The sequence below is a fragment of the Stenella coeruleoalba genome (assembly GCF_951394435.1).
Source record: "Stenella coeruleoalba genome assembly, chromosome: 5".
NCBI lineage: Eukaryota > Metazoa > Chordata > Mammalia > Artiodactyla > Delphinidae > Stenella > Stenella coeruleoalba.
Window position 1 is genome coordinate 19,260,963 of NC_137150.1, and position 22,126 is coordinate 19,283,088.

A 22,126-nucleotide genomic window follows, 5' to 3' on the forward strand; every position below is an offset into this window, starting at 1 on the left:
GCTAAAAGAGTTCAGCACCACCAAATCAGCTTTACAAGAAATGTTAAAGCGGGGGACTTCCCTGGTGGTCCAGCGGTTAAGACTCCACGCTCCCAATGCAGGAAACCCAGATTCGATCACTGGTCAGGGAACTAAATCCCACATGCGTGCCGCAACTGAGAGTTCACATGCCACAACTAAAGAGTCCACATGCCTCAACTAAAGAGTCCACATGCTGCAACTAAGAGCCTGCATGCCACAACTAAGAGCCCACATGCCACAACTAAAAGATCCCTTGTGCTGCAATGAAGATCCCAAGTGCCGCAATTAAGACCTGGCACAGCCAAATAAATAAACATTACAAAAAAAAAAAAAAAAAAGAAATGTTAAAGGGACTTTTCTAAGCAGAAAATAAAAGGTCACAACCAGAATGATGAAAATTACAAAAGGAAAAAGCAAATATACAGTAAAAGTAGTAAATCAACCACACCAAAAGCTAGTAGGAAGGTTAAAAGACAAAAGTAGTAAAATCATCTATATCCACAATAAGCAGTTAAGGGATACACAGAACAAAATAATGTAAAATATTATGTCCAAACCAGTAAATGTAGGTTGGCAGGGGGGAGTAAAAATGCAGGGTTGTTAAAATGGGTTTGAACTTAAGAGATCAGCAACTTAAAATAATCATATTTTATATAAATAAAATACATATATATAGCTATATATAAACCTCACACAGTAACGACAAACCAAAAATCTATAAAATCTGTCTATCTATAAATCTATACCCACAGAAAAAAGAAATGCAAACATAACACTAAAGATAGTCATCAAATCACAAAGAGAACTAAAGAAGGAACCAAGAAAAAAAAAACTACAAAACAACACAAAAACAATGAACAAAATGGCAATAAGTACATACATATCAATAATTACTTTAAATGTAAGTGGACTAAATGCTCCAATCAAAAGACATAGACCCACATATATGTTGTCTACCAGAGACTCACTTCAGATCTAAAGGCACATACAAACTGAAAGTGAAAGGATGGAAAAAAGCATTCCATGTAAATGGAAGCTAAAAGAAAGCCAGAGTAGGAATAAGTAGACAAAATAGACTTCAAAACAAAGACTGGGAACTTCCCTGGCAGTCCAGTGGTTAAGACACCACGCTTCCAATGCAGGTGGCTTGGGTTTGATCCCTGGTCAGGGAACTAAGATCCCACATGCCTCGCAGCACTGCCAAAACAATAAAACAAACAAAAAAAACAAACAAAGACTGTAATAAGAGACAAAGAAGAACATTACATAATGATTAAGAAATCGATCCAAGAAGATACAACAATTGTAAATATATATGTACCCAACGTAGGAGCACCTAAATACATGAAGCAAATATTAATAGACATAAAGGGAGAAATATTGTACTATTATACAATAATAGTAGGGGAATTTAACACCCGACTTACATCAATGAACAGATCATCCAGACAGAAAATCAATAAGGAAATGCTGGCCTTAAACGACACATTATACCAAATGGCCTTAGTAGATATGCATAGTATATTCAAACCAAAAGCAGCAGAATACACCTTCCTTTCAAGTGCACAAGTGATACCTCGCTTTTTAAAAAATTAATGATCTTTATGTCTTAGAGCAATTTTAGGTTCACAGCAAAACTGAACAGAAAGTACAGAGGGTTCCCATACACCCTTTGTCCCCACTCCCCCTGCCACACACACAACCTCCCCACTATCAACATCCTTCACCACATTAGTAATTTGTTACAATCGATGAGCCTACACTGACACATTATTATCACCCAAAGTCCACAGTTTACATTCAGGTTCACTCTTGGTGTTGTACATTCTAGGATTTTGGACAAATGTATAATAACATGTATCCACAATTGTAGTATTATACAGAATAAATTCACTGCTTTAAAATTCCTCTGTGCCCTGCCTATTCATTCCTCCCTTCCTCCAACCTGTGGCAACCACTAATCTTTCTGCTGTCTTCATAGTTTTGCCTTTACCAGAATGTCATATAGCAGATTCACACAGACTTTTCAGATTGGCTTCTTTCATTTTGTAAAATACGTTTACGTTTCCTCCATGTCTTTTCATGGCTCAATAGCTCATTTCTTTTAATGCTAAGTAATATTCAGTTGTCTGGATATATCAAAATTATTTATCCATTCACCTACTGAAAGACATCTGGGTTGCTTCTAAGTTTGGGCAATTATGAATAAAACTGCAAGAAACATCCGTGTGCTGGTTTTTGTGTGGACATAAGTTTTCAGTTCCTCTGGGTCAATACTAAGGAGAACAATTGCTGGATCATATGGTAAGAGTACATTTAGTTTTGAAAGAAATTGCCGAATTGTCTTCCAAAGTGTATATTATCATTTTGTATTCCCACCAGGAATGAATGAAAATTCCTCTTGCTCCAAATGCTCACCAGCGTTTGGTGTTGTCAGTGTTCTAGATTTTGACCATTCTGATAGGAGTGTAGTGGTATCTCATTGTTTTAATTTGCGTTTCTCTGATGACAGATGATGTGGCACATCTTTTTTCATAGGCCTGCCACCTGTATATCTTCTGGTGCAGTATCTGTTAAGGTCTTTGGTCCCTTATTAATTGGGTTGTTTGTTTTCTTATTGTTTACTTTCAAGAGTTCTTTACATATTTTGAATAACAATTCTTTATTAGATATGCCTTTTGATATTTTCTCCCAGTCTGTGGCTTATGTTTCCATTCTCTTGACAGTGTCTTCCACAGGGCAGAAATTTTTAGTTTTAATTCGGCTTATCAAGGCACAAAGGATTGTGCCTTTGGTGTTATAACTAAAAAGTCTTTGCCAGACCTAACGTTGTCCAGATTTTCTCCTATGTTATCTTCTAGAAGTTTTATAGTTTTGTGTCTTTTAAATTTAGGTCCATGATCTATTTTGATTTAGTGTTTGTGAAGGAAATAGGTCTGTGTCTAGAATCTTCTTGTTTTTTTTTTTTTTGCATGTGAATGTGCAATTGTTCCAGCATTATTTGGACCATATTTGTTTCCATTTTAGTGCTTTTGCCCTTTTGTCAAAGATAATTTGACTATGTTTATGTAGGTCTATTTCTTTATTCTGCTCCATTGATCTATTAGCCTATTCTTTTGCTGAAACCACACTGTCTTGATTATTGTAGCTTTATAGTATGTCTTAAAGTCAGGCAGTATCAGTCCTTCAACTTTGTTCTTATCTTTTAATACTAAGTTTGCTATATGGGCTTTTTGCCTCTCCACTTTATACCCAGTTTGCCAGTATCCACAAAATAACTTGCTGGGATTTTGATTGGGATTGTATTGAATCTATAGATCAAGTAAGAAGGACTGAGATTTTGACAATATTTAATCTTGCTATGCGTAAACATGGAATATCTATTTATTTAGTTCTTCTTTGATACCTTTCATCAGAATTTTGTAGTTTTCCTCATATAGATCTTACACATATTTCGTTAGATCTATACCTAAGTATTTCATTTTTGGTGGTGCTAATGTAAATGTGTTTTAAAATTCAGATTCTGCTTGTTCATTGGTGGTATATAGAAAAGTGATCAACTTTTGTATATTAACCTTGTGTTCTGAAACCTTGTCATATTTTTTTGTCAATTCTTTCAGATCATCATCTGTAAACAATGACAGTTTTATTCCTTCTTTCCCAATCTGTATGTCTTATTTCCTTATATCATCTTATTGCACTAGCTGGGACTTCCAATATGATGTTGAAAAGCAGTGTTAAGAGGGGACATCCTTGTCTCGTTCCTGATATTAGTGGGAAAGCTTCACATTTCTCACCACTAAGTATAATGTTAGGTGTAGGGTTTTTCTCAGTTGTTCACCATCAAGTTGAGGAAGTTCTCTCCTATTTCTAGTTCACTGAGGGTACCTTGCTTTTCTCCTTAATAATATAGTTTGGAGCACTTTCTATTATGGACATTAAGAGCTGCTTTATTAGTAGTAGTAGTACTTAAGCTGCATGGTCCTCCATTGCATGGATATACTACAGTTTATTTAACCTGATTGCTGTTGATGGGTATTTAGATTGTTTCCACATCTCTTGTTAGCACAAACAATGCTGCAGTGACTAACCATATACATAGATCATTTTGCATGTGTGAAGATTCCTAAAGTTGAAATAGCAGCTAAAATCATATGTACGCATTTGTTACTTTAATTACTAAATTACCCTCTATTGGGATTGTACCAGTTTATACTCATACTAGTAATATATGAAATATTTGAAAAGTTGTATCTCAGTGTAGTTTTGATTTGTATTTCCCTTACGATGAGCAAGGTTAAGTATATCTTCTATCTCTTTTTATATTTAAGAATCATTTATATTTCTTTTTCTTTCTACATCTTTTGCCCATTATTTTATTGGACTGTTGGTATTTTTCTTAGTGAGGTATAATAGCTCTTTACATATTATGGAGATCATTCATTTGTCTGATATGAATTTCAATTGTGTGTATATGTACAGACTGTTTTAACACAGAGCAGATTCTCTGCCCCAGTGGTGTTCAGACATAAGATCACTTGATAAGAGTTTTATAGCAGATATTCTTGGATCAGTTCTCTGGAACATACAACTTTTAAAGTACATTGTAGGGACTTCCCTGGTGGTGCAGTGGTTAAGAATCCTGCCAATGCAGGGGACACGGGTTCGAGTCCTGGTCCAGGAAGATCCCACATGCTGTGAAGCAACTAAGCCTGTGCGCCACAACTACTGAAGCCTGTGCATCTAGAGCCTGTGCTCCGTAACAAGAGAAGCTACCACAATGAGAAGCCTGCACACCACAACGAAGAGTAGCCCCCGCCCGCCGCAACTAGAGAAAGCCCGCACACAAAAATGGAGACCCAATGCAGCCAAAAAAAAAAAAAAAAAAAAAAAAAAAATTAAAGTACCTTGCCATTCTCAGCTTTTATACTTTATTGATCAAACATTGCCTTTTTTAGACTAGAAAACCTAGGTCTGGTTAACTATGCACTCTCCATATAAAGAGCTTGTTTTAAACATAGTCTACTCATCATCTTCTCAGAAGACAAAGCCTGAACACTTGGTAACCACACATTTGTCCAGTATCCAGTGGCCTGCACCTTTGTACCCTTTTCCCTAGAAAAGAAGAAGCAGCTGTGGCCTATCACCTTTGAGTATTTTGGCCAGCAGCCCGGCACCTTGGAAATTTATCCAGCATGCTTTTCAGAGGTATTTAGACCCTTTTGGTAAGAATGCAAAGTCATGAAAGGAAACCAAGAACATTAAAGATTTATGCCTCTTGTGTAATTTGGCTGTAAGAAACAAAGCCAGTTTCTGCTCAGCACTTCCTGTAAGACGAACTGAAAACTGCAGAGAAACATGTTTAAAGGTAATTAATAAATTTGTATAATATTTTTGTCAAATCACTCACATCACACATTTTAGAGGCAGCTTGAAAACATTTTGCACACTAAAAGAATGAAAGCATTTGATATTTATTTCCTGGAGGTGGAAGGACAAGAAGAGTCCTGGGTTTCTGAAATCCCCAGAAGATGATTCTGCATATACTGCACATAGCTACCAACTGCTCAAAATCAGCGAGGCCTCATTTGGGATTTTGGACGTGTCAAGAAACAGTATGGGGCTGATTGAAGTAAATGGCAATGAGAGGTCAGCAACCGCTGAGGATTTTTGTTCAAGGTTCTTTTTTTTTTTTTTTCTTCCAAGTTTAAGAGCAAGACCTTGCTAACTTAGAGTGATTAAAGCCAGAACTTTTCCAAAAGGGATGAAGTTAGTTTAGGTCATATCAAACAGTTTGGTACTTCAGTTTTTCTTTTTTTTTTTTTTGGAAAAGTTTTCCTTCTCTCAACTCTTTCCTAATTAGCTTTCTGACCCCTATAACTCTGTCCCTCATTTTTTCCCCCTTCAAATTCTATTCTCTCCTATATCCAAGCGAGTCTAATCAAAGGAATACATTCTTTACTTCCTTTTTGTTTTCTTTCCTCGAAGGCACATCACTTGTGTTTATGGACCACCTGATATTCAAGAAGGATGAAATCTGGATCTAAAAAAGGTGCTGGATGCAGCAAAGTGCACAACTTTGACCACAACCCCTGATTGGGAGGTGGTGTTAGGGAAGGCCAAGAGTGAACTCAGTGACGCCTGATGAGGTTGTAGACAGAAGCGGATGTTCTGGGAAACCATGAACGAGCCAGGCCCTGTCAGGATTCATGCAAGTCAAATAATGGTTGGATCCACTATACTTGGCCAGCCATGGAGAACACTCCAAGACACCTCACCTGTTAGGCACCTGGCAGAAACAGTCAATCTCTTCTGTCAGTTAAAGAATGAGGGGAGTAGGTGGGAAGGAGTGGGAGAGAGAGAAAGAGATTAAAAAGAAGGAGCATTTTTTTCTTACCAAACTTACAAGACCTCCGGGTTGAATTCACAATAATGACAGGGAGGAGAAAGTTCAAATGGATATCCCACGCATGGCATTAACAATGAAGCTTAAGGGCTTCCCTGGTGGCGCAGTGGTTCAGAGTCCGCCTGCCGATGCAGGGGACACGGGTTCGTGCCCCGGTCCGGGAAGATCCCACATGCCGCGGAGCGGCTGGGCCCGTGAGCCATGGCCGCTGAGCCTGCACGTCCGGAGCCTGTGCTCCGCAGCGGGAGAGGCCACAACAGTGAGAGGCTCACATACCGCAAAAAAAAAAAAAAAAAAAAAAATGAAGCTTAAGCATATGCAAACAGCATGTCGACTGTAGCTCTGAGATGGAGAAGCACAGGCTCTGGGGTGAGAAATAAGCTTGTGCTGAGAAACCATCTGGGAAAACAGACTAATTTTAATTGAACCAAGCTGACACCTCTAGCATTTCTTTCCAATGAGATCCAAGCTGAACAATGACACAAGCTGATGTTCAGTTGTGGAGATGCCCGTGTGTCCTCGCCTAACAGCTGTCACGGTAAGTCCACGCTGCTCCGGAAAGCTAGATAATTAACTGCCATTTGCTTTGAAGTCCATGGAAAGCTGCTTCCTACTGTGGTACATTTACAACTTCTACAACTGCCATGTCAAATGTTCAGTGCCTCAACCATGTCAGTCCCACTACCTCCATTAGATGTTCAGCTTTCTCAAAGGTATTCAAATCCCTGAAGCTGCCATGTGAGGTCTTTCAAGACAGATGTTTAAAAAAAAGTGACTTTTTAAATCATTAGATTATTAAATAAGTTTTCCAAAAACATGGCTATAAGTCACAGATGTTTGTAACTTTTTTTTTTTAATCGAGGGAGAGCTGTTTTCAAAGGGATCAAATTTGGGAAGAGTGGATATAGAATTATTAAATCTATACAACGGTCCAGGTAGTAGCATTACACTAAGAAACATGAAGAAGACCATGTCAGTTTATTATTTTTTTTAAGAGCTTAATAAGGGGGCCAAATTCACTTCTCTCTACCTTAGAAGTTTCCAAATAGGCTTTGGGAAAAAATATATTTATAAAAAGGTTCAGAGTAAAGTTTCAGAATGAACCTAAGTTTAAACTAGTGCATGTTTGCGTTGAAGGTAGCAGGGAATATAGCACAACTGAATGAACATTTTGATTTATTTGTGTTCCATAGATATCTCTCTGTGGCAGTGTGACAGTTGGATCTCTGTAAAGGACTTTGGTCTCTAGATATTAATCATTCAAGCCAAAGTGAATACAATTTTACTCTGAGACTGCTACAAAGGGAAAGGAATTAACGTGATATTTTAAAAGATAATGTCTCACAGCACAATTTTTAAATGGATTACTAAGACTTTTAGTGAAATTACATTAGTTGATTCTATATACATTACATTGTAGTAAGAATACACCAGTGTTTTCACGCTGAGATTACTTGGTAGGGTTACCCAAGGTTAAGTGCCAGTTTGGGTTTATCTTTGTAGTAAAAATCAAACGTGGACTGCATCGAAGCAGAAATTCAGGACTTAACCTGTTCTGTGGAAATCATCTGCTCTTAGCAGAGCTTCATAGTTATTTTTCTTTTAAATTTACATTGCTTTGCCTTTAGGGAATTGATGGAAAGTCATTGTGAGTGTTTTTGTGGATAAAGTTAAAATACTTTCATTAAATGTTAATGGACTTAATAGTCCAGTTAAAAAGAGCCAATATATTAGCCTGTATTAAGCACTTAATGCTGACATGGCTTACGTTCCAGAATTGCATTTGGGCCTGTAGAGCTGAACATCAGATGTGAGCATAGGTTAGGGACGGGTTTTGTTCTTCTGCCATAAGGAAATAACCATTCTGTATATAAATGACTCATTTTAAACAAAGCAGCTATTTCAGATGCAACCAATTGGTTTATTTCGGCCCAAAGAAAGATGCGGACATCTATTTGAATATTAGGAATGCAGCATGGCTCACTGGGCTTGACAAGAGAATAGAACGAGAGCTATATACAATCTCATAATATGTCTCTAACTTTCTTTAGCACCTTCACTATCAAATAAGCTAACAATGCTCTTGGGAGGAATTATCGATTTTAAAGTATTTTGCAAGTGTGCAAGAGATTTTTGCTGATTGCTTTTTTTGGAAAGGAAACTTATGCCATAGTAAAGATATATATTGAAAAATGAATTTGTTCTTGGTTGATTAAGAGACTTAAAAGGTCATTTCCGCCAGATGAGATGAGAATAATTATTGTTTGCAGTTTTGAGCAGTTAAGGATACATTATGCAGAGTGAGCAAGGAATGCAGTCTCAGTTTAGCCCTCAGGTCCACAGGACCTCCCTTATTCTTGTCTTCAGGGATACATCCTTGTCAGCTCTTTTGAAATCAAACGACACTCATTTTAATATAATCTTGAACAATTGGAAATAGAAATACTTCATGGTTTCACGATACATGAACCACATGTAGTTTTGAACCATATGGACTCTATGCAGGCTGAAATGGTCAAACACGAGGGCTTCCCTTTCCTCCTCCTACTTTATAAAATGGTGGGGAATTCAACAACGAGATCGCAAGATGGTATGAAATGAAAGCTTTAAGAACTTTCCTTCATTCATTCAACAAGTATTTCTGAGCACTGACTGTTTTCGTTTCCCACCCAGAGAAATATAAAATCAGCACAAAAGTCTACATTCTAGTATTAGAACTATGAATTTGTCCAAAAGAGTTCAGAATAAACAATATATGCAAAATGATGACAGAGGTAGAAGGGACAGAGAAAGAGCTTGAGACTAACCAATGGGTCCTCGAGGAAACAACTGAATTCTCTCAGCGTTAGTGTCCTCAGCAAATGAGGGCTGGATTGGTAACCTGAGAGGCTCCTTTTCACTCAGCAATTCTGTGGATCACAAGAGAAATCACCATCAATAAGAATAATAATAATCCCAGTACAACAGAAGAGATTGACACCCTGGGTCCTCCCAGGGGCATGAAGTTTTCTAAAATTCTCTAGTTTTCAGATGCTTTGAATGTACGTTATACCGTTGTCTAACTATTCAAGCGCTTTGAAAACTGCTGGGCACTTGATGAATACAAGGCATATTTCTTGAAATATCACAATTCTTTAGGATGTAAGACACAATCCGTGGATAACTTTCTAAGCTCAAGTCTCCACTTTGAATTTCTTTTATAGGCAAATGGGGGAAGCTGATAGAAGGAACATAAGGTATTAAAAATTAGCCAAGCCTGCATGGTCATTCGTCTATTGCTTGAATTTTATATAGTTAAGTTACCTTTAGGAAGCCATGATAAAGCTTCTACCTTCATGACCTGAGAATGTTTGGGTCTTCGAGAGCTTCTACATGGTAACTCAAGAATTTTGCCAATATCAGAGCCTTAAAGGCAGTCAGTTATGGGCACAAAACAGGACAGATCTAACATTTGTTTCTTTCCTTTGTCAGGTACTTTTTAAACATTTGTTTCTTTCCTTTGTCAGGTACTTTTTAAAACTTTTTACATGTCTTAACTCATTTAATCCTCATAGCAATCCTCGGGTAGGTACTATTATTAGTCCTGTTTCATGGATGAGGGGATCAAGCCACAGAGAGGATACATGACTTGGCCTAATATTACTTAAATTGTAAGTGGCAGAGCTGGATTTGAACCTATGTGGTCTGTTTTTAAGGCTCCTACCGGTGTCTACCATTAAACAGCTACCTTCCAACATGACTACTGACGTGCTGTATTGACAGTGACACACACTGAGTAACGAAGAGTTTTCACTCGTTGTTTAAGCCAACCACTGCTGAGCTGGAGACAGGGCCAACTCTGTCCTTCATGCATAGAAGGCCAGGGCCTAAGACCCAGGGTACTTTTAGGCACCCAAGAAAACGTTTTAATTTCCTCTAAAATCAGAAGGAAAAAAAAAAAGAACATAATCGAGCCTGGATCATGTTTGTTTATATCAGCATAGCCATAATTTATATTTTATATATTGAAAAATGTGCCCGGGAACATCATAGTGCGGGCCCGATGGGAATAGAAGTAGGTGGGTGTGGACAAAGCTGCTGTTTGCAAGCCCTTCTGGAGGCTCCTCAACTGGTCCCTTCCTCTCCTCTGCAGGCTGGTACTCAGGCACACCACCACACAGCCCATCTTTGGCCAAGCTGCTCAGCTGCTCAACACAACATTAGACCTTTGGCTTCTCCTTGAAGTCCACTCCCCTCCCCACCCCAGACTCTGCCTTGGTCTCCAGGTGGATGCTGGCTCTTTTCCCTTCTCTCCCGCTCTGTACTGAGGCAAGCTTGCTACCACCTTTCACTGCTGGCCTGCAGGTGGGTCTGGTCTGGTCTGTATAATGTTTTAACAAAGCAGAGATAGTTGCCAACATTAAAAAAAAAAAACTGGGGGCTTCCCTGGTGGCGCAGTGGTTCAGAGTCCGCCTGCCGACGCAGGGGACACGGGTTCGTGCCCCGGTCTGGGAAGATCCCACATGCCGCGGAGCAGCTAGGCCCGTGAGCCATGGCCGCTGAGCCTGCGCGTCCGGAGCCTGTGCTCCGCAACGGGAGAGGCCACAACGGTGAGAGGCCCACGTACCGCAAAAAAAAAAAAAAAAAAAAAAAAAAAATTGGGAGGTTTCACATACAAACCTGGATTTCTGTCTTCTCTTGAAAAATCAGAAGGCTTAGTAGCATTGGGCCTATATTACACAGCTCCATTGGGCTGGGGCTGAGTGGAGCTATTTGCTTCAGCCCCTCCTAGCTCTTCCTGGCCCTGTAAACGTGGGAATTTCAATCCTTGCACTTAGATATAAATGACAGCTTAAAACATTATCTTTCCTCAAAATTCTTGCAGGTTTACAGAGAAGGAAGGAAGCTGTAGAGATGATACAATGATAATGGAATTGAGGGCCTCAGCCAGCGGGAAGACAAGGAGGACATCAGGGCTTCAGCATTTCACGTCAGGGGAGGCCTTTGCTACGTGTACTGTGAGAAAGGCTTGTCCTGAGCTTCCCATGAATGGTGTGACCAGAGCAGCCTGGCTTTGCAGGGATAAAGGTAGGTGGAAAGTGAGGCAGGGGAGGCAGCAGAAGTTGGTGATTTGCCACCTAACCTCACCCACCCTTCTTTCCATGCTTGGTCCTGATGAAACCAGGTGAAATATGAACTTAATACAGAATTCCTGCATCTTATTTTTTAACTTTATTGTGATGATGATTATTTTGAAAGACAGAACTTCAAAGAAGCTGGCAGGTGCTAACTTCAAAGAACGCATGTAAAACGCTGTCCAGACAGCTCAGTTCCACCGGGCGACTCTGTGCAAGGCCAGCGGGCACCCAAAGGTGAAAAGAATTTTTACTTTAGCTTCTTGTTGGAAGCCCTTCTATTTCGGAATGAGATTTTATATTTTCTCCATAACAATGCAGCCTTTTTAAACTTTGCCTATGTTTTTATTGGCATCCATGCGAGTTTTCTGTGTGGGCAAACTATTGCTGTTGCCCAGCTTTTGACATTGGTGCTGAAGACTGAAGAAATGCAGCTTCTCATTCACACTTTTATAAGGCTCTTCAGATCTACTAGCTGAACTCCTAGAAGCCCAGGTAGGCAGGTACAGTCTTCATATTTGGTTTGACCACATCGATAGTGTTACTCTAGAGGGTTTGTAATTACATACACTGAGTACTTAATATAAATATGTGAGGGATCTGATTACTTAGCTAGTTACTGAATATAGGGGGTGAACAAAATTTGATTTTGTGACCATGCCATCTAGTAAGAAGAAGATGACCTTGCCCTGAACAGCCCCTTCTGCCTGCAGAAAAAGGAGGACTTCAAAGACACAATATGATCATGATATTTCATTTTTCTTACCTAATTCAATGCATGACATCCCAGAAATCTTTCTTTGTTAATATTTATTGTCCACATAGTATATAAATTATGGCTTATACATATATGGCACTCAAATGATGCACAGGATGTGGAAGACATGGTTCCTGCTCTCAATGAATTCAGTCAGTGAGCCAGGACCAAAGAAGGAAGCAATGGGCCTTATATACTGCTGTACATGAAGCTCTAAATTGGATGGATATATGTATACATATGTGAGTATATTTTAAGCACATTAAAAAATGTTGCCAATCTGATAGGTAAAAAAGTGGATCTTACTATAGTTCTCATTTGGACATGCTTTTACTTATATCTGGCTGGGGTGTGAGGGACGCAGTGTTATTTAGGGAAGTGAAGGGTTTCCCAGGGCCAAGCTCTCAGGGGAGGGCCCATGCCCTTGAACTTATTTGCTTCAACCTGTGGACAACTGGTTCAGAGAGAGACTCTAACTGTGGCAGGAACCACCCAAGTCATCTCCAAATCTGAAGGTGCCTGAAAAAGTGGCATCCACTTATCCTTGCCTGTGGATGGGTGGGGTAGGGCCTTTGGTGTATCAGTTTAGACCTATCTCCAGGACGTTGCCAGGTCCCTGGACCTCACACCAGTGAGGAAGTTTGTCCTGAGGTTTACCACAGTGCCCCAGCTGTTTGAGAGAGGAGGCAGTCTGCTTTGGGCTGGACCATTCACAGTGGGCTAAAGTGGGTCTCAGGCTGGGTTTCAAGAGTTGAGAGTGAGGACACATAGCACGGCATGATGGCGGAGGTCACTGGAGTTAGCACACTGGGAATGGAGTTATAGAGAGAGGGAGTTTCAGCCAGATCGAGGCAGGGATGGGGAGAGGTAGGCTAAGGAGCTTCTGCTTTATCCTTCAGGTAATGTTAAGCCATTTTTATGCAAGGGAGGGGAAGACTTGACAAAAGCAATGCTCTCGGAAGATTAATCTGGAAGCTTAGAGTGATTAGAAGCTGCAAGAGGCTGGAGGGCCGGTTAGGAGGCTCTTGAATGATCCAGGCATAAAGTAAGTAGAGACTGAATTCAGGTGAGAGAGGAGGGAGAAGCAGGGAGGGGTAGTTTTAGAGAATCATTCTTTAGCAAAGATAACTGGATACAGCTGGTCAAGGAGATGGCGGGAGCAATAAGAAGTAACTGTAGTTTACCTGCAGTTTCCAACCCGGAAGGGACTAAAGAACTGAGTCTATGCCTTGTCCCTCGTCCCATCTTTTTTTTTTTTCTTTTGTGATAGGCGGGCCTCTCACTGTTGTGGCCTCTCCCGTTGCGGAGCACAGGCTCCGGACGTGCAGGCTCGGCGGCCATGGCTCACGGGCCCAGCCGCTCCGCGGCATGTGGGATCTTCCCGGACCGGGGCACGAACCCGTGTCCCCTGCATCGGCAGGTGGACTCTCAACCACTGCACCACCAGGGAAACCCAAGTATACACATTTCAATTTATTTTTAAGACTATTTATATTTTAGAATCAGGACATGTATATGTATGACTAAACAGCATGGCTGACACGGGCCAAACCCACACTGGTAAGCTTCCAAGAACCATTTAGTGTGCTGACAGTAGTACTGGTGCAGGCAGACAGAGAATAGATAATAGTGCTTGGGGGCGCAGTAGTGACTACAGGGTGGGTAAAGAAGGAGCCTCATCGTGCACACTGCAGCAGAACAGCTCCCCAGTACTGACATGTGCAAAGTTCCAGATCTCCGCAACAGAAACGGCCCAACCCATCCAAACAGCCTCCCAACTTGGCTGGCAAGTGCAGAGGGTGGAGGAACTCAGGCACACGGGGCACAGGGTTGGGGAACTGGACCCAGAGAAAAACTGAAGAAGCAGAGTTCAGACAAGTACGTGTGTTCATACACATACCCCCACAGCACTGGCCTATATAACAAAACTGTACGCAATTTAACAAAGGTGCTCCCAGACTCCCTGTCACCTCTTTGGCAGTGAGTCAGGCCATCCCAGCTTCCGACACACAGACATCTTCATCAGGAGGAAGGCTGTCCTGTGCGGTGGGGACAGGTCTTCAGGTGAGAGCAAAGCTATTGAAGCTATAGAATTAATTGAACATCCTTAAACAAAAAGGATGTTAATTGCTAATTATAAGTGTACAAGCCAAAAACTGCGTCATGTCCCATACCCCAAGGATGGGCATAGCCAATCATTTAACTACACAATGGTGAAGTATAACAAGCCCTTGATCGTGCTTTAGCAAGTACAATTATGGGGTAAGGAAAGAAATTAGGTTCCGTATGCTAAAATTTACGCTTACTGCTATGAGCTATGTTTTAATGTATTTCTTGAGTCAAAATAAAACCAAGGGTCTAGGGACCCACTAAGCTTATGATGGACTCTCATCTATAACTCACTCAGTTCAGTAAGTTAGGCCCATGGGAACGGAACCTGTTCAGGCTTGCAAGCACATCTAAACTGAAGAAACATTAAAGCCACCCCTGTATCATTAGGCCCAGGGGCACAGGAAACCTCAGCTGGATGACTGATCAGGGCTTCTCAGGACTGGATGTTGGTTGAACTGAGGATTTGAGAAGTAGCCTCAGATCTGGAAGCCTCTGAAAGTTCTCACGCTGAGGATGCGTGCGTCAAAGCTCACGTTGATTGTACTGAAAGGAATGAATACATTCTAAAGCACTTTATCTTTATCGCTGCCTGAAGTGATCTGTAAAGAGTATAATTGCCAGTTTTGTATCTTAGGTGCAAAATTCCGTTACTGGGCTCTATGGGGCCATCCGTCCCATGCATGGCCCTCTGCTCGACAAACGAGCCAGCACATTGCAGACTTGCCTGAATGGCAAGTACCACCTTCAGGTCAGTTCACCCCAGCCTGGATCCGGCGGATGTTACCAGAAGCCTCGGCTGCCCGGGCTGCTCTTAGAGTCTGCTTACAGAGCCTGTCATGCCTCTGATAACCTGAGGTCACAGCTTCTGATCAAAGAGTCCCTCCAGGATGAAGCTGACCTCTGTTTCCTTTGACCGTCCATAAATATCCTTAACAGTTGGTTAGCCTAATCTTAATTTTCTAGCCACATGCATGTGTGGGACAGGGGTCAGCCACCGTTCAGTCGTGAGGAGGTGAATACAGTTCTGGCCTTTGTGCATGGGCTGGTTGTGATCCAGTTTCCCTGGGTATATCTAAATATCACTTAGTCTACCAACTAGAGATTAATTAAGTGGGGATGGGGGGGTGTTAAAAAAAACTCTCCTGCCAGCATGCGAATAAACCTTGGGTTCACACTTGGCCATGAATGTCTGTGCGATCCCAGGATTTCAGAGGTAATCTTATCCACGTCTCTCATTTTATAGACGAGGGATGAGAGAACTCACATTTACTGAGGCCTCCTGAGTGTTTAGGTGCAGTTGGGAGTTTTTCATTCACTCGCTCAGTTGGCTGATGAGGAAACTGATGATACCTTTGTCCCAGCGCAAGAAAAGGAAACCATCGTCCTGAAGGAAAAAGAGCTTTGGTTAAAGAGGAGAGGGTCAGAGGAGGAGTAACTCTGGGGCAGCAGGGCAGAAGATGATACATGTGGATGGGTTTTCTGGCAGGTGGAAGAAGACAGGAGACCAGGTGGTGGAGGGTGAGGGAAAGAGGGAGGTTGCCCAGCATACACTGGACATGCTTTCGTACCTCAGTGGAAGACACTGGAAGTACAATCTCGGAGCCAGTTTCTGGGCTGCTTTTGCTACAGTATTCCAGGTGGTTGCTGTCTGCTTTCAAAGTAAGTTTGTTTGATTGGAATCTAGACATGTGTGTTTGACAAGGCTACAAGGAGGGAAAATGTTGTCATTATTATCACTTTAATGATAATAATAGTTACCACTCATCACAAGTTTAATGTGTGCTAAAAACTGCTACGTGGGGACTTCCCTGGTGGTCCAGTGGTTAAGACTCCGTGCTCCCAATGCAGGGGCCCCCAGTGTGATCCCTGGTCAGGGAACTAGATCCCACATGCCGCAACTAAGAGCCCACATGCTGCAACTATAGACTGGGGGCAGCCAAATAAATAAATAAATGTTAAATAAATAAATAAATATTTTAGAAAACTGCTATGTGTATGATGTGTCTTATACATATTGATTTTTTCTTATATATAAAATTTTACAAGCAACCTTGGAGGCTGGTATTTTAAAGATGATACTTCTAGGCTACGTTCTCCCAACAAATGGTAGATCTGGGATTTGACCCTAGGTTTGTCTGGCTCCACATTTATGTGACATAACCCCAAATAAGTAATTTGATATTTACTCACAAGACATGGTTTCAATGTCTTCATCCCCCAATTTTTATGCTCGTCAAGCCAGTTGAGAGCATTACAGCACAAGAAGCAGTAATAGCAGTAAGATAAGCTGCCCCTTTAGCTATTCCTAAATTCATGGTCTCAAGGAACCTTCTTCATGTGTGTCAGCCTTGTCAGTTCCTGGCATCAGTTCCTGATTCCATATGTCCAGTAACAATTTATGACCTATAATTAAATGGGATACCCTGCCCTTATCAGACCCTTTAGATATAGTCCTATCACGTGAAACAGAGTAACACAAAACACTTCTTTTCCATTTAATGTTGACAATCATTCTTGTTCTTATTCATGAATAACTAATCATATCAAAATACGATACTGAGGAGTTTTAAATGTCAAACAAGAAGAAATATATAATTAAGTAAAGAAGTAAATCTTGGGAAGTGGTGGAAATAGGAGGAGAGAGGGGAACTCAAGTCTGAGCAAATGCCACAATCTAACCACACACGTTTTACCTGCGTGAAGAGGGGATGCAAGGGCATGTGTTTACCTGAAACCCACCTGCTGGGTGGAAACCCTCCAGATTCATTCCTGTGAGTTATGTGACAGTGGGCATTCTCAAAGAGAGGAGTAAGACCATATCACTTTGGTTGGAATTTCTAGACAGAGTGAGGTTGTGAGGAAACAGGGTAACTTAGGCTGGTCTCTGGGTCTGATAAGCCTTCTCTCTGGGGGTGTCTGGCAGAGAGGAATCGATATTGGCAGAGATGTCCGGGGTCAGGAGGGCTCTGGAGCACAGAGGGGAAAGAAGCACAGAGGAAACAGCTAAGACTTTATCAATGTCGCCATTCTGCTGAGGACTTCCTTGGAGGCCCGTTAACCGTGGCTCTAGCCCTGCCAGAGTTCCCAGAGACAAAAGCTCACCTTTGCTCTTCCTTTCACTTAGAAAATTAACAAAATGCACGTCATTCCAGAGGCCCTGGGAAATGTCCAGCTGTCCTGTGAAGGCAGCTCATCTCTGTCCCAAAGGACCATGACTGTACTTCTTAAAGAACAGCTTGTTTGTTTGGTCGCTTATGTATATCTGTTTACTTATCTCTTCACCCTTCCTCATTGACTGGAGAAAACGCAACTTTCTTGATATGTAAGTCGGGAAGTATGTGATGGGGGAGGTGTGGCTGTTTATTGCCCTCTGTGACCTTGAACATGTTATCAAAGTCATTTGGGTTTCAGTTGCTTCCTGACTGAAGTGAATCTCGTGGGTAAATACAGAAATACGACATTCTTCATTAAGCACCATCACATCACCAGCTTCTTATAGAGATGAAAGTTTTTCTTTTATCTTATGGCTCATTCTTTCATTATTAACAACCTTTTCTAACGGGATTTTCTTAGAATCACAGAGTGCTACAGCCAGAAGGGACGTAATGAATGGAAAAAAAGAACATTTCCACTGTAAAGGTCTGCTCAAATACAAAAGTACTTACAAATACCTATGGTAAGGAAAGACACATCCAAATCCCCGTGCTGCATTTGGAGTCTCTTTTCTGTTTGTTCTGTTCTCAGTAGGGAGAACAGCTCATACTGTCCTAGGTACGAGCTTTTTACATACTTGAAAACTGTTGCTAGCTAACCCTGTAACCCTCTTGCCTCTAAACAGAATTACCTTGGTTCCTTTAACCTCTCCTGGTCTTTATTTTTCAGAGCTCTAATCACTCCTGTGGCTCTCTTCTGAACTGACTGCAGTTTCTCTCTCCCCCCACATGAATTGCAGGCATCAGAACTAGACTCAGCACTGAGGGTGGGACTCCAGGTCATGTGGCTGAGCAGGGGAGATGGGAGTGGACAGACAGGCAGTGACAGCGGCAACTTGCTAGTGGACGAACAAACGTCAGTGGGAAAGAGGAGTAGGCAGTCTTTGTGTAACAGTTAGAAGTCAGACATTTTCCCCACTATATCATTTACATTTCAGAGGTTCCCAAACAATGGCACATACATCAGTGAACCATTTCCTCACAAAGCAGTTAACAAGGCTTTATCGTGGGCCCACTATTTTTTTTTATTTTTATTATTATTATTTTTTTTGCGGTACGCGGGGCTCTCACTATTGTGGCCTCTCCCGCCACAGAGCACAGGCTCCGGACGCGCAGGCCCAGCGACCATGGCTCACGGGCCCAGCCGCTCCGCGGCATGTGGGATCTTCCCGGACTGGGGCACGAACCCGTGTCCCCTGCATCGGCAGGCGGACCCTCAACCACTGCGCCACCAGGGAAGCCCCCATGGGCCCACTATTTTTATGAGCATTCAGAAAACTGCCAAGGTTTGGTCCCCTGGCTGAATGCTGCCAGTGGGCAGGGTTTGTTTTTCTCACAGTTAAAAATGTTTTAATTAGCTACTGACATTTTAAAATTAAGAGAGTTCACCTAAGAATTATCCAGATTTCTAGCTTCTTTCACACTTTTTAAAAAAATTTTTTGGCCACGTGGCTTGTGGGATCTCAGTTCCCTGACTAGGGACTGAACCCGAGCCATGGCAGTGAAAGCCCAGAATCCTAACCACTAGGCCACCAGGGAACTCCCCTTCTTTTACATTCTGAAGGTTGGGAATATTAGGCCAGCATGTCAGGCCTGAGACCATGTGCCGAAGCTGAGTGGCAGCTTCCCCCATGTGGATGGGAACTGTCTTCCAGTTCTCCTAAGTCCCACCTTGCCCATTGTGATGGATTGAATTATGTCCCCCCAAATTCATATGTTGAAGCCCTAACCCACAATGTGACTATATTTGGAGATAGGACCTTTAAGAAGGCAATTAAGGTTAAGTGAGGTCCTAAGGGTAGGGCCCTAATCTGATGGTACTTGTGTCCTTATAAGAAGAGGAAGTGACACCAGCCAGCTCTCTTCCCCTCTCCACGTGGGCACAGAGGAAAGGCCATGTGAAGACACAGGAAGAAGGCAGCATCTATAAGCCAGGAAGAGAGGCTTCACCAGCAACCAACCTTGTTGGCACCTTGATCTTGGACTTCAAGTCTCCAGAACTGCGAGAAACTGAATCTGTTGTTTAAGCCCCCCAAGCCTGTGGTATTTTGTTATGGGATCCCCAGCAGACTAATACACCCCTGTACCTCACTTTGTGTCTAGCTTCTGTGGGCCTTTGAGCTTGACGCTCCTGCTTTGTCCTTGGGAGTTAAAAGTGAATATCCACTTCCTATACTTTGTCTACTGGTAAGGAAAGTTAAATGGAGACATAATTTGTAACACAGGATGTAATACAAGAGGTATACAAACTGATATCAGAGGACAGAACTGTCAATGGTTGGGATGGAAGGGAGAAGAGAGGAAAAGAGAAGAAGTCTTCAGTATGGGGAGAGCATATCAGAAGGGTTTTAAGAGATTTGGAAGATTTCAACAAATGGCGATGGAATAGAAGGCAGGAGAAAAGGCATGCAGACGTGAAAGTGGCTGGTGTGTTACAAGGTTTGGCTAGAGTGCAGGGTGCGTTGCAGGTGGGGAGTGTGTGATAGGAGATAAGGCCAGAAAAGGAGGAGCGAGATCATGAGCCAGAATGCCATACCATAGGATTTGGTTTAATTCTGGAGCAAATGAGGAGCACCCGTGGATGGAGGATGAAAGGTATGTTTTAATGAATGAATGAATGAATGATTAGGAACATCCAATGTGCGAAGTGCTGCAAATACAGTTGTGGACAAGATAGAACTAAGTCTCTGCCCTCATGGAGCTGACAGAAATAAACACTCAGATATAGAACACAATGTCAGGGAGTGATGAGTGCTATGAAGAAAAGTAAAGCAGTGTAAGTTGTAGAGTGTACTATGGTAGGTGCTGGTGTAGATGCAGGTCAGGAAAGGCATGGTATTTGGGCAGAACCCTGGATGAAGTGAGAGAATGAATCATGGAGCGTCTGGGAAAAAATAATTATAGACAGAGGGAACACAAGTGCAAAGGTCCTGAGGCAGGAACAGTTATGTTCAAGGAACAACAGAGAGGCCAATCTGGCAGGAGTATGCAACAGGAAGAGTGGTGGGCAATGATGCTGAGGTAATCAGGGGTCAGATCTTTTCCATGAAGGGAACCCCAATGCAGTGTGAAGGATGGATCAGGGACCAGGACTGGAGTAGGAAGACTGCTAGATGCCTATAGGAATGATGAGGGCCCGAGCCCGCTCAGGAGCAATGGAGTTGGAACTGTGTAGTCATACACAGGAGACGGGCACATTTTGGGCCAGGACACAGATGATATCTCTGAACGGAGCTGGCCTTGGGAAAGACAGGGTTTGGAGACAGGATGAGATGGGGCACTTACCTCCCAATCTCTGGATCAGTCATGTGTGAGGGCAGCCATTAGAGAAGGAGGAGAGCCAAAGTTCCCTCTCTCCCAAAGTTCAGACCATCAGTCTGTAACTGTCTCAAAGAAGGGTGAGGGCAGAGACAGAGTTCATCTGCTTCCACAGCTCAGAAGCCCAGGCAGGCGCCAAGGGGCATCACAGAGAAAACAAGTGTTCTCCTAAAAAGTACAACTCTATTTCTTATCACTACATGTCTGGCAAATGTCCCAGACATCCTGGTTTGGTCTAAACCTAGAATGAAATGACTTGTTCTAACAAGTGGAAATAAAAAGACTTGAAAGGCAGTGCGGGGGGAGGGGTTAATACAGTCCAGAATGTGGGTTGGCTTGGTACAGTTTCTCTTTGGCATTTAAAAAAAATATGTTTGTTTATTTATTTATTTATGGCTGCATTGGGGCTTTGTTTCTGCATGCGGGCTTTCTCTAGTTGCGGCAAGTGGGGGCTACTCTTCATTGCGGAGCACGGGCTCTAGGGGCGCGGGCTTCAGTAGTTGTGGCGCACGGGCTTAGTTGCTCTGCGGCATGTGGGAATCTTCCCACACCAGGGCTTGAACCAGTGTCTCCTGCATTGGCAGGCAGATTCTTAACCACTACACCACCAGGGAAGTCCCTCTTTGGCATTAAAAAAAATTTTTTTTAATAGGTCTTTATTGGAGTATAATTGCTTTACAATACTGTGTTAGTTTCTGTTGCACAACAAAGTGAATCAGCCATATGCATACATATGTCCCCATATCCCCTCCCTCTTGAGCCTCTCTCCCAATCCCCATCCCACCCCTCTAGGTGGTCACAAAGCACCGAGCTGACCTTCCTGTGCTATGCGGCTGCTTCCCACTAGCTGTTTTACATTCGGCAAATATGTATATATGTCGATGCTACTCTCACTTGGCCTCAGCTTTCCCCTCCCCTCTGTGTCCTCATAGAAACACAAAAGACCCAGAATAGCCAAAGCAATATTGAGAAAGAAAAACGTAGCTGGAGGAATCAGGCTCCCTTACTTCAGACTATACTACGAAGCTACAGTCATCAAGACAGTATGGTACTGGCACAAAAACAGAAATATAGATCAATGGAACAGGATAGAAAGCCCCAAGATAAGCCCACACACCTATGGGCACGTAATCTAGGACAAAGGAGGCAAGAGCATACAATGGAGAAAAGGCATTTTTTCTTTTGT

General features: G+C 42.1%; 1 long non-coding RNA gene across 1 annotated transcript; it reads right to left on the reverse strand.

Annotated features, from left to right (window-relative positions):
• Positions 1-988: 988 nt before the first annotated feature.
• Positions 989-21,135, reverse strand: LOC307186563. The gene is made up of 4 exons (XR_013828408.1): positions 20,908-21,135; positions 15,675-15,794; positions 9,235-9,336; positions 989-1,218 (listed from the first exon to the last, which is right to left on the reverse strand). It is a non-coding gene; the product is annotated as an uncharacterized lncRNA (long non-coding RNA).
• Positions 21,136-22,126: the final 991 nt, after the last annotated feature.